This window comes from Heterocephalus glaber, unplaced genomic scaffold (genome assembly GCF_053883595.1).
Source record: "Heterocephalus glaber isolate CG9 unplaced genomic scaffold, H.glaber_assembly_v1.0 deba00001666, whole genome shotgun sequence".
NCBI classification, from domain to species: Eukaryota; Metazoa; Chordata; class Mammalia; order Rodentia; family Bathyergidae; genus Heterocephalus; species Heterocephalus glaber.
In genome coordinates, this window is record NW_028258406.1 from 16,553,308 (window position 1) to 16,565,309 (window position 12,002).

Sequence of the window (12,002 nt, forward strand, 5' to 3'; positions counted from 1 at the left end):
CCTTCCTATGAGCAAAGTTTCAGAAGTCACTGTGTTGCTGAATTTCCTCTGGTAACAGAAAAAACATCATTATTGTTGAATGCAAGGAACTGATCTGATCTACAGTCAATGATTTCTTCCTGCAGAGGACAAAGCCTGTTTCCTCCAGCTGATAGTGAATCCTGGAAATGCACTGGCCATGCATTCTCAAAACCAAGTGGCAGGGACACTTTCCTGTATGGTAATCAGTCCAAACTGAAGAATCTTATTTTAAAACAGTTTTTTTTCTATTGTGGCAAATACATAAAACATAAAATTCACCATTTTAGCCATTTTTAAAAGTACATTTCAGTGTCATTAAGTCTTTTGAGTTATTTTAAAAGTACATAGGTAGAAATCGCCCATTCTCTCTTTCTCTGAAGAAATGCCCTAGTAGAATCATCCAAGAGAGAACCACAGTTTTCATTCCAGAGAACAATGTAAGAGTATAATACTTTCCAGGAAGAATTTTATAAGTTTTAGGGAAGGCAACAAATCATATATCCCTCTTTTCCAGGTAGAGGAATTAAGCAACTATATTAAGGGACTAATCATGAATCCCCAGGCTTCAGGAAAGTTCTGTTGATATTTGCTTGGTTAATGCTTGGCTTGTCCAGCAGCCCTGCCCTAGATTCATGAATTGGAAAGATTCTGTGACAAGAAGTGATCTCCTTAAGCAGGCAGAAGCGATACCCTGAGCACACACCATCCCATGTAAAGGTGGATGGTTTAGGGAAAAACCACACTGTGTCCTGTTAAGAATCTGGGCTTTAGAATCAGACCTGGGTGTAAAAACCAACTCTGCTCCTTCAGATTTTGTTGCAAGTTACTTATAGTCTCTGCATCTTGGTTTTCACATCTATAAAATAAGAATAAATATCAGTATCTATTTGTAGGGTGGTTGTAAGAATTAAACAAGACTGGGGGACTAGTCAGGATAACACTAGCTTTGCTGAATTAACAAATAAACCCCAATATCTCAATGGTTTAACCTGACAAAAGTGTACTTCTTGCTGAAGTCCCGGGGGGGGGGGGGTAGAAAGTTGCTTTCCTCCAAGAGTGGCCAAGGACCTGGGCTGCTTCCAAATAGCAAGTTTGACCCTCAAGGACTTAGCTTTATAATGAATGGAGGACTACACTGGCTCTTTACAGCTTTGGCCTCAAAGTGATCATGTTCAGTACTGGTTATAGTTTATTGGAAATAAGTATGTGAGCCAGTGGGGGCCAGCAGGAAAACAGATGGTGTGCTCAAAACGGCCATCTGTTATCCATTTAATGAATTGTCCACAAAGGTATGAGTAAGGTGAAGGGAGCAATAAGAGATGACGAGGTACCTCAGGGCTACCATCAGCCCAATTCAGGTCCTAGAGTTGTAATACCTGAAACTCAGGGAGAGAGTATGAGATGGGGCTGGGAATAAAGTGAACTTCTTTCTCCTCCTGTCCTTTTTCTCTCCCCACATCTGTCTCACTATATATTCCAAGCTAGACTCAAAGTCATTATATAACCCAGGTTGGCTTTGAGGTCAAAATCCTCCTACCTCTGTCTCCTGAATACTGGGGTTCTAGGCTTTTGCCATTATATGTAGCTCCACCTCTTGTCTTTGTGTGTGTGTTTGTGTGTGTGTGTATGTGGTACTGGGAATTGAACCTAAGACCTTCACACTAAGCTACATTGCTAGTCCTTCTTTGTTTTTTATTTTGAGACAAGATCTTGCTAAGTCACTACGTTGCCCTGGCTGGGCTCAAACTTGCAATTCTCCTGCCTCAACCTCCTAGAGTGCTACAATTACAGGCATGCACCATCACACTTAGCCCTTCTGTCCATCTAATTCTTGCTGTAGCCAAACTCCAATAGGAACTAAGAGTCAATGGAGCCTGATGGATGTCATCTAGAGCAGCATGGAAAGTGGATCTGGTACAGCAAATGGAAGGTGTTCAATAGGACGTGCAAAAGGTGTGGCCTGGCGCTGAGCACATCGTGGGGCTCAAAAATGAATGAAAGAAGCCAAGAATAATGATAGAAAATATGTCACAGTTGATTGTGTTTCTGGAGGTTTTCAGTTAACTTTACCTCTGACAAAGAGAAATTTACATTTGCTAAGGAGAATTTATCTCTCTAGAACAAGGGCTCAGTGTCCAAAGCATGGCTGTCCTTTTTCTTGGCTTAGTATCCAAAGCAGAGTTGTCTTCCCTCTCTCCTAAAATACGAGTTTACCAGGAAGAACAGTGTTTTGTTTGCAAAGTGAGAAACATTGATAGCTCTGCTCCAAAGAACTTTATCTGTTCTGGTAGCAATTTCAACTAAGTCAGGACAAATGGCACAGTGACACTCAGTGCTGTCACTATTGTCATTCTCTAACTTGCCAACAAGATAAAGAATGAAATAAAAGGATCTTCTGGTCTCTTATCTTGTACTGGGGCCAACTCAACAAGAGCAGAAGCTGACGTCCTCATACTTCAAAACCCAGGGCATTGTGAACAAGCTCCCCAGCTGTTTGTGTTGGGCTTTGGAAATAGCAGGCTGGGTTTGGTGGCAGTAAAAAGCTTTGGGGCCTAGTTTTTTTTAAGTTCCTCTCATATATAGTTTCTTGTTTTGCATATAAGTGAAATCATTTTTTCCAAGGATCAAATTCATCTCTTGTTTTCTTCCTGCATTTGTATATTTTTATCAGCAAGTCATAGACACTTTGAATGGAAAGGCACTTTAGAAGTCACTTTGCCAAATGGCTTCACACCCCATCAACACCTTGGGGAGGCTGGGATTCATCCTCTGCTTCAACTTTCTTTTTTCTTTCTTTATTTTATTTTTCCTGTGCTAGGAATCGATCCCAGGACTTTCACCATGCTATATCCCCAGGCCCCTCCTCTTTTTTTGTTTTTTCAACTTTTTGAGATAGGATCTTGCTATGTTACTAAGTTGCCCAGGCTGGGCTTGAACTTGTGATCCTCCTCCCTCAGCCTCCCAGAGTACTGGGATTACAACCTGCGCCACTATGCCTGGTTTACATAAACTCTTACAATGATAGGAAGCTCACTCATAGTAATACCAGCAGCACCTTTGCATTTATTTTGAACCAGGTACAGTGCCCTGCTGGCATAATTTTCTCAACTCTCACCACTCTCAGAAGTAGCTACTACTATCAGCCCCACTTTGCAAATCAGGAAACCAAAAATCAAGAGAAGTAACTTGCCCCAGGATTCACAACTAAAAATGAGTGGAAGTTAGAGTTCAAACCCGCGTGTGTTTTTCTCCAAACCTCACGCTTTTCTCCGCTATGGCCTCCCCATACCTTTCAGGATTACCCATTTCTCTACGGTGTCTTTGAAATATTCTTATTGTAACCACTACAATTTATCTAATAAATTTAAATTATACATGATAGCAAAAAATAGGAATAAAAAACTGTTAATGATAATCACATTGATATTCCTTTCCCATTTACAAAGAGTAAATCTCATTTGGGCTTCTCACCAATTCTGTGGGATGTTATGTCAGTGTCTATTTCTTCTATTAAAGAGTGGAGTTTCAGAGCTTTTGCATACATGTCCCAAATACAACTTGGTAGTACAGCTCAGGTCCTTTAACTCTGTTCCTCTTTTCTTTCCACTCTGCCATGTCATGGGCTCAGCAAACAACGACAGTGCCACTGATATATCTGCTCTCAGAGCAGCCTCCTTCCCATAGTATCTTTGAACCACAAGGAGGTATCACTCTAACCCTGATTTCCTTATTACTGCTTGTTTATTCCCTGTTCACTGTGGTCTCACTGTTTAGGCGTTTAGGTCTCACTGTGGTCTCACTGAACTGTTCTGTTTAGGAAGACTTGTCTTCCTAATAAATCTGTCCCAGGCTTATTCCTTAGGCCTGAATCCCAAAGAACAGTTCTGTTTCCATCAACTTTACTTGCCAACCTCAGAACAAATGAGTGCTGGCCATGCTCTGTCAACAGTGATCAGGGAGTGGATGTGACTGACAGAAGTCAATCTCAGCTCTCAGTGCTTCTATTTGGCCCAGAGGATGCCAAACAGCTGCTTCCAAATGGCCAGATGTTTCACATCATGTAGGACAAAAATTTGATTCATTGGCCAAATATTTTTTTGTCATTTAATCAATCAACACATACTGGGATGTTTTGGGCATTCTGTAGACACTGTGTTTGCTTATAAATGAGTAGATTTTAACATTTTGACTTCTAGAAGGTATCCCACAACAAAAGCACCCACACTATTTTCTAGTGCAAAAATCTTTCCATGTTTCTGGCCAATCTGCTTCAGAGAAAGAGTCCCCACATTTTGTAAACTCTTTAATCATCTAAACACATCTACATCAAAGGCCAACATGATCGATGGCTTATGAGAAAAACAGAAAATCTTGGCTTTTCTCTGGTGTTATGAAGCCCAACCTAATGTAAGTAGAATGTATTTTAGTTTCCTTTCCCCTATCTTTGGTTTTCTACCCTGGACTTTACATAGAATGTTCAATGAAAATTATTTCACTGAAGATTTTCCTTATTTTTTAAATCTCATACCCAGCTACTGGGAAACACATTTTCCAGATAATTAGCAGCAAGTACTTAAAGTGGTCTCAGATGAACAAGATCTCTACACTTTCTCAACAGGAGCAATGATAATATTTTCCTTCTTGGAAGACCTTAAGGCCTAGGTGTAGCTCAGTGGTAGAGCACTTACATGACATGCATGAGGCCCTGAGTTCTATTCTTAGCACTGCAAAACAAAAAACAGACAATAAAACCCTCCAAAAACAGATTCCTTACTTTCTTTTGTTTCCATCAACCTGTTCCTATTCAAATTAACTAATACATCTACTCTGTATTTAGCTGCCAATACATTTGTCAGAGTTTGTGTTTAGTGCTTTAAGAACATGACATTTCTTTCTCACAAAAATGCTTTTGGTATGAGCATTTAGCTATGGTATTTTACACCAAATGACAGCCAATCTGGGCAGAAGGAAACTGCAGCTTAGCAAGGGTGATCAGCTTGCTCAAGGGCACACAGATCCTAGGTATCAGAGCTGGACTTGACCTTTGTCTATCTGCCTCCAGGGACCATGCACTTAACTCTTCATCATTCTCTTGCATCCCTTTTCTTTCAAAGTGATTGTCCTGAAATACAGGTCAGAGTCCACCAGCCCAAAGCCCGAGTCCCATCCCAGGATGACCCCTCCTGTCCTTGTGCATCCTGACCTGCACCCTGTGGTTCAGCCTTACAAAATGCAAGGGCGCACACACACACACACACACACACACACACGCACACACACACCCATCCTCCCAACCTGGCACATCCGGCTGTCCTTTTGGGGCCCAGTGCACATGCCAAGGCTCAGTCTACATGTCAGTGTCTGTCCATGGGAAAGTTCCCACCCATCCAGGAAGAGCCACCCAGAAATCAACTTTGCCCCAAGTCCACCCATCTGACCTCATGCTGGCTCCTCCCTTCTTCCACAACCACACTTTCCCTGGTCACAGCACCATCCTTAGAGTGCAACCATGTATCAAAATGATTTGTTTGCTTCTCTGGGGCCCTTGTTTTTTTGTTTGTTTTATTTTTTGAAGCAGGGTTTTGCTATGTACTAGTCATTCAGGCTGGCCTTGAACTCACTATGTATCCCAGGCTGTTCTCAACCTTACAGCGATCCTCCTGCCTCAGCCTCCTGCTTGCTGAGATCATGCCATGTGTCACCATACCCTGCCTGGGGTTCTTGTTGAGGAAGTAATTTTATCTCTGGGTCTTCAGGGCCCACACAATATGCTCTCCAGTAATGTTTACTGAATAAATGATGAACTAGGTAAGCACATGTTGTGGTGATGTGTGAGTGATTACTAGCATTCACTTAGTACCTGTGTGTTTGAAATGTTCTAAATGTGTGCCTCAGAAGATTTCTTAGTACAGAGCTTTACTACTGTCTTCATAATCTACTAGGAGTAGACTTTCTGCCATCTATTTGAACTGTGAAATTAACCTTCAAGGGGGGGGGAGGGAGAGAGAGAGGGAGAGAGAGAGAGAGAGAGAGACAGAGACAGAGACAGAAAGAAACTTTCCCTCAGAGTCTCAATGCCTAAGACCCAGGAAAGGACTAACTAACTGTGATACTGGAAAGATTGCCACCAGTGAACACATCATTCATCACAACTGCTCTCTTTACAATAACCAAGATTTGGGAGGAAACAGCAATTGCACTGAATGAGAGTGGGGGTGGGCTGCTGAGTGAACAAACAACAGATGTCCACTACCATCTGCTGACATCAGGGGTTGAAGATTAATCTCCAGGCTTGGGTTAGCAAGTCTTGTTTATGTAGTCATCCTTCTCAGTGTTTTCGAGATTTTGACAAGGATCCTTTAAACAACAAAAGGCCACCAAAATGAGAGGAATGGCTCTAATAAGAGAACAATTACAGGTCCTGGTGGATGAGACATTTGGGGACATAAAAAAGCATCCAGATTCTTCAAAGCAACCCCATGTAGAGAGCTATACTTATATCACTGGTAGCAGTCACAGGGCAGGCAGGTTATGAAAGTAACACTATGTCAGCACTGTCGTTTACAAAGCAATTGGGATCCAGAAGTAAAAGTACTGGGCTCAAGTCATGGCTCTGTGATCATCAGGCTGTGTTTCACAATGGATCACTTAATCTCTCTGGGCCTCTTTGTCTTCAATGGTAAAAAGAGGTAACAATAACAAAATTATTTTCACTAAGCTGTCGGGAGAATCAAATGAAATAAAGTGTGGAAAGCCTAAAGTTATACAAATGTTATTTACTTGTGTTAATTTAGGGAAAATGTAAAACAGATGACATACTTACTTAGAAGGGAATGGCGCATAGGTTACTTGTGGCTATTTACACTAGGCATTAAAGTTTGCACTAATTAAAGTGGAAACGATTAATGAACACAGTGTGAGGAAAAGCTTGTGGTATAAGTTAAAGGTAAAATATTAGTAATAATTTATATTTCTACTACAATTTCATTAAAAATATGTATGCACTTGAAAAATAACGAGAAGGTGATTCAAATGAAAACAATTATTATTATTATTACTTTTTTTTTTTTTTACAAATACCAATAGGATTTTATTTAAAGGCAGAAACAAAGACCATCAAAGCTGAGTAAAGACAGTAAGTTAAGAGCATGGTTAGAATTTCATACAATCAGATAAACAATTTAAAGGAGGCAATGTCTCCCTCCTCTCCTATTGATTAATTCAACATAACATAAAAAAGTTCCTGTCTATAAAATACCCTTATTCCCAAGCAAATGAACTGGCGATGGCTCTAATCTTTCCTTGGCTATGGATGATGCATACAACCTACACCTGCCTACAACCCTGGTCAGGCTCCAACCTTTAAGGCAAAGATGGCAGGCAGAGGGTGGGCTCAGATAAGTAGTTGGCTGTGTCGAGGACACTAGGAAGTTTCTCTGCTGGAAGATGCCTGCGTGACCCCTGAGCAGGGGGTCACTCAGAATTGTTTGCCTCACCACAGAAGGAAGAAACTGGAGTCCCGGCAGGAGGAACATTCCTCAGGGCCATGCTGAGTGGGTCGCAAGGTACTCAAGGAGTAGGTGGCTGGTGGTGGTTTCAGGCTGTGACAGCCCTAAGGAAGTGGGGCTAGTGCTTCCTGCATGTCCGACAGGGCTGAGGGAGGGTGGTCAGATGGTCCCTTCCCTAAGTCCCTCAGGCTCCATCAGTCTGTCTTGGAGTACTGAGAAGAAAATATCCAAGCGATTCTGCCAGTTTCTTCCTCAGGCAGGTTGGGAGGGAGCAAGTGAGGTCTGGGGCGACAAGGCCTCTGGGAGAAGGCTCCTCTGGTGGCTTCATTTTTGTCCTGATCTGCTGTGGCTGGTGGTGGCATAGCTGTAGAGAGTGAGAGCATCTGTAGGGAGGCCTCCAGCTGCTGAAATTAAGGAGCTGACTTGCAATACCAGCTTACTGGATTTCTCCAGAAGGCACTGATTCTGAGGGTCTAGGCTGCTGACTCCTGGCCTACACTGGTCCCTGTGGTTCTCCTGGCACTGTAAGATGGCAGTATTGGTGTGAGGGCTGAGAGGCAGGAAAGGCTTGGTGAGCTTCTGGCTGAAATACTACTGGATCTCATCTAGCTCACTCAGATTCTTCCTTAGAGAAGTCAGAATGGAGGTGTTGGAAGACAAAGGTGACTTGGTGAGTTTGTTGTCACTTGTTGAGACTGCCTCTCCCTGCTGCAGGGATTCATGAAATCGGCGGATGTTCTGCACATGCTCTTCATGGCGTGATGCTGGGCTTCTTGTGGTACTACTTCTTCCAGGAGAGGAGAAATCAAGGTCCTTTGAAGAGGTGTGAGTAAGCTGGTCTTGAATGTGTCTTGCAATACAGCTGGGGAACCCAGCCCATATATCAGAGGCAGGGAAGGAAAAGGGACTGTACATTGGGATCAGTGATGCTTGGGTCTCCATCCCACGTCTTGCTTGCCTCTCTTCTTTGAAGTGTATCAAACTCTCCAGAGGAGAGATGGCAACTTTTATTTGCCCTTGGCACTCTCCACTGAAATCTGTAATGTTGTACCAGCCACAGATAAACTGGAAGCCAGAGAGCAGTGGGGAGAGATCCACTGAGGCAAAACCAATCACTCTCTCCTTATCTCCTTTATGCCAGACTTTGAAGACCAGAGTTTGCTGTGGGTCCAGAAGAAGCTCTTTTGATAGCCTTGACTGAAGTTGAAAGTTCCAGATGGGGGAATCTGTGTTTTCAACCACTTGGGTGTATACAGGAGATGGCTCATCTGCTGTTGCAAAGGATACACAACAACTGGGTATGGGTACTTTCCGCCCGGTCAAGGGGCTCCCTTTCAAGCTCAAGTGCACTGCCTTTTCTACCAGGATGCTGACTGCAAAAGTTCCATCCAACCAAGCAGGGGCCTCCTGAGCTAGGCAGACTTCAGCTGTGGTGCTGTTGCAGGGAACCTGGGTAGATGCAGAAGACTTCTGGTGGCCACAGGGTGGAGAGAGCTGCACCTCATCATTTCCTCTGGGAAGCTGCTCAGACCCACTGTGGCTGCTGCAGTCCATGGAGTCCAGCTCATGAGTGGGCTCAATGTGTGGAGAAAGAGAGGAAAGAACCACATGAACTAGCAAGGCAGCTCCTAATAGGTTAGAAGCATTTCATCCAAACAGAGGATATACACCACTGTCAGTGTTCTTGCTGACCTCTCCCCAAGTCTGGCCAAATCGACATAGGCTGATCCAATCCAGCTGTCTGTCTGGTGGGGCCTCTCCACACTATAATTGCCATAAGCTCTCCACACTTGGATCTCTAGCCTCTCCTCCCTGAAGTATCAAAGCAGTGATGGGCCCGAATGACTTCTGCTCTTCTGGATGCCTTGAAAGTAACCATGACCTGGTTTTTGTTTGCAGATTCCTTAGGCTTCTTGAGAGGGGTCCAGGAGGCTTCATGATCATATAGCTTATAGCGAAGGTAGAAAAATGTATTCTTATGAATATGGTTGTGGCCAGCAAGCAACACGCAATGGATGAGCAGCCACAGTCTTGGAGTAGAGATAGTGACAGTGGCTAGCTCCTCTTCATCTACCTTGACAAGATCCTGCAAGTTGTTTTCAAAGCTCCAGCCCAATAGCTCAGCAGCTTCCAGTACCCCTTCTCTATCTCCAGGATGAGTGAAAGAAACTGAAAGTTCCAGACCACCCACAACCTTTTGCATAAGCTCCAAGCCATGAGGCAGGCCTGTGTCTTCCGGTAAAAGGACAGGATACCATCCTGTGATCCCAGATCTCTTGACTAGCAGCTCTTTTGTTGGAACTTTTACTACTCCAAGTAGATACTCTTTGCATGACTGGATACTGGATATATCACTGACTGATTTGGTATTTTCATGTTAGATAGCAAAAGTAATTTCTGCAAACTCCAATAGCTCTGCCAGGAAACAGGCCTCTCCACTACAGAGTTGAGTTACCAAATTACATGGGAACTCAATGTGATGGGAGAACTCAGGGCAGAAGGAACAGGCCACAGGATGGGTTTGGCGCTGTTCTCCCTTGGGCAGGAACAAGAGATGAGTAGTGACAGAGGCATTGACCCCAACAGTGGCACTAAAGCATAGAGTGGGTTCCTGCTCAGCCAAAGCCTTGGCTGCGGCTTGCAGTCCACAGGCTCTGATAATATGTACCGAGATGGAGACAGTTCGAGCGGCAAGAACTCCCTCTGCTGTTCTTAGACTACGCCGGTACCTTATGCCCACATCCAGTAAACCTGATGACTGGCTCCTCAATTCTTTCCTGTTCTCAAACCTGGGGATTAAAGGGAGATTAAAGGTCTGTATTCCCACATCCTCACAGTGCTGCATGGTTACCATGGCACAGATCCTCGATAATGGCAAGGTTCCTTTGGCAACCATCTGGTCTCGTCTCTCACATTAGGATAATAGTATCTGCACCAGATTTCAAACTGGACACCACCTCCAGGCACAACCCCCTGTGCAGAGAAGGCACTTAGAAGGAGTCTTTGCATTGGAACTGCAGTTGGCAATGGGAGAGTATGATGGTGCTCACTGGAAAACAATTATTTTTAAAAGAAGTAGGGTTGGGTGAGGTTTTTTTTTCCCAGTTTGATTTCCATGAATGTTATCTGTGCATGAAATTATATTTTTAAAAGCCCTTCTTTGAGTTGAAAGAAGGAAATTGTTTTGTGCCTCATCATTCATAGTTGTCCTTCTCCGGGACAGCTTGTGACAGCCATAGATCTGGGCCTTTTACCTGAGTCCTAAGGAATTCTGTTAGTCTCTGTGGCATCGAATCGCTATCTATAAACATAACTGAAGGTGGGCTTGCCCAAGTGCTAATTGAATGGAGAAATATTGTATCTCTATTTAACAGAGACAGCTCTGTGGAGGTAGGCATATGAGGGTCAAAACAAGTTGCACAGCTCCCAGTGTTTTTCTCATTCCTCATCTATTTGCCCTTCTTCTGGGATCTGAGCCTAATCTTCCGTTTGAGGAATCCTTTCTTCCCCTTCTCAATCATATTCTAGGTGGAGCTGAGTTGGAGTAGACAATCTAGATTTAAATTAATCTGCATCTTGCTAAAGTTGTGAAAGGTCTGAGATTTTACCCTGCTTATGAGATAAGTTAGCCTGCCACCACCTCAGGGATGCTGACAGAAGACCGACTCCTAACAGAGACATACACACAGTATATATAATAGCAAAAGCAGTAGCTAAAATAGCATCATATTTGTACAGGTTTCCCAACACTTCACAGGTTGAGCAGAGGGCCAGATGATTCCTGCACTTGCAGTTGTTGTGTTGTGGGAAAGAAATTTAGGACCGAGAGCCTGCCCATTTTAAGCAGGCAAAGAACAGTTTAGCCAGCCATAAACAAGCCACTTCCTCTCACCCCGTGCAAGCCATGTCAAACCACATATCCTGCTTTAATTAGCTGCCTGTATGATGAGCTACTGAGCTGTGCCATGTCAGAAGAAGGATAGGCCCTGCAGTCTGGCACATCCAACAGGTATATGCAAGGCATCCAGGGCCATGCACTTCTCAATAGTAGCATATTTTCCTGGTCTTATGTAAGGTGTGCATGTGAGCCAACTAGAACCACAGAGACAAAACAAAACTTTTGAAGCTTTGGTCCAAATGAGAATCATCTTATTCCGCCCAGTTGAGAATCTAGAAGAGCTATCTTGTGATCAATAGAGAAATTCCTGTGTGAGAAGGGTGGGTCAAACCGAGGAAGAGAAATAAGAAATGGAGAGAACAAGATAGAACAGAAACAGATCTTGACATCATCACTTGAACATTGTATGAAGTTAGGCTTAAAACCAAGATACCTTCCTCAAGAATTCCTGGTTATGGGAAGCAGTTGGTACATTATTCTGTCTCTTGCCACCAGTAGAGTCCCAATGAACACAAATATCAACGCAAACTTATATTCATCCAGGTTCTCCAGAAAAATACAACCAATAGAAAGTG

At 43.4% G+C, this 12,002-nt stretch overlaps 1 pseudogene; it reads right to left on the minus strand.

Annotated features, from left to right (window-relative positions):
- Positions 1 to 7,853: 7,853 nt before the first annotated feature.
- Positions 7,854 to 10,583, minus strand: LOC101700146 (C2 domain-containing protein 3 pseudogene; annotated as a pseudogene).
- Positions 10,584 to 12,002: the final 1,419 nt, after the last annotated feature.